Here is a 1,607-nt window from a genome sequence, read left to right on the forward strand (position 1 = left end):
GACGGGTGAGAGGGTGCAGTCGTTGATTGTGATGGATAAGCTGTGGAGCTGGGGAGAGCGGTTGGGGGGGGAAGACGATTATCTCGGTCTTGTCCATGTTGAGTTTGAGGAAGCGGGCGGAGAAGAAGGATGAGATGGCGGATAGGCATTGGGGAATTTTGGATAGTAGGGCGGAAATGTCGGGGCCAGACAGGTAGAGCTGGGTGTCGTCAGCGTAGAGGTGGTATTGGAGGCCGTGGGATTCGATGAGTTTCCCCAGGCCGAGGGTGTATGCGGAGAAGAGTAGTGGTCCCAGTACTGAGCCTTGGGGAACTCCAACAGAAAGGGGGTGGGGCGAGGATGAGGTGTGGGAGTGGGTGACACTGAAAGTCCGGTCCGTTAGGTAGGAGGAGATCCATGAGAGGGCTAGGTCAGAGATGCCAAGGGATTCTAGGATGTGGAGTAGGAGGGGGTGGTCGACTGTGTCGAAGGCGGCGGAGAGGTCGAGGAGAAGGAGGACGGAGTAGTGTCGCTTGCTCTTCGCGGTCAGTAGGTCGTTGGTGACTTTAGTTAGGGCTGTTTCGGTGGAGTGGTGGGGTCGGAAGCCGGATTGAAGGCGATCAAAGAGGGAGGGGGAGGAGAGGTGGGAGGACAGCTCGGCATGAACGTGCTGTTCAAGTAATTTTGAGGCAAAAGGGAGGAGAGATATCGGGCGGTAGTTGGAGACTATTGCAGGGTCAAGGGAGGGTTTTTTGAGGATGGATATGATTGTGGCATGCTTGAAGGATGATGGGAAAGTGCCGGATTTAAGTGATAGGTTGAAAAGATGGGTTAGGGCGGGGATGAGGACAGTGGTGAGGTTAGGGATGAGGTGGGAGGGGAGGGGGTTGAGGGCACAGGTGGTGAGGTGTGAGTGAGCTAGCAGAGAGGAGAGGAGGTCTTCTGTCATGGGGGAGAAACTACATTTGGGTGAGGGAGGCTGGGCGGTGGGGGTGGGGGGCCGAGCGGCTTGTAGATCGAAGCTTTGTCTGACTTTGTCAATCTTGTCCTTGAAGAAGGTGGCGAAGTCGTCGACTGAGATGAGGGACGAGGGGGTGGGGGGTGCAGGGGGACGGAGTAGAGAGTTGAAGGTACTGAAAAGTTGCTTGGGGTTGCGGGATAGGGTGGTTATTAGGGAAGAGAAGTAGTCTTGTTTTGCATTCGTGAGAGCGGTCTTGAAGGCTGTGAGGGACTGTTTGAACAGGGTGAAGTGTTCGGCGGATTGGGATTTCTCCCATTTCCGCTCAGCCACTCTAGATGTCTGCCGAAGTTTTTTCGTGAGGGGCGTTAGCCAGGGTTGTCTGTGTGCACGGGTTGTGACGTGTGAGAGCGGGGCAGCTTGGTCGAGGGCTGTGGTGAGGATGGTGTTGTAGAGGGTGGCGGCGGCGTCAGCGTCCTGAGAAGAAGCTAGGCCGGAGAGAGGGAGGAGGGACTCGGAGAGTGAGTGTAAGTCGATGAGCTTGAGGTTTCTGCAGGGGTGGGGGAGTGAGCGGGGAGGGGCGATCAGAGAGGGGGGGGCGAGGAGAAGGTCAGTAGGTTGTGGTCAGATACGGGGAGAGGTGAGTTTTCGAGGTCAGCGAGGGAACAGA

The sequence above is a fragment of the Phyllobates terribilis genome, unplaced genomic scaffold, assembly GCF_046119375.1.
Source record: "Phyllobates terribilis strain yellow unplaced genomic scaffold, ASM4611937v1 Scaffold_7__3_contigs__length_470593459, whole genome shotgun sequence".
Lineage (NCBI taxonomy): Eukaryota > Metazoa > Chordata > Amphibia > Anura > Dendrobatidae > Phyllobates > Phyllobates terribilis.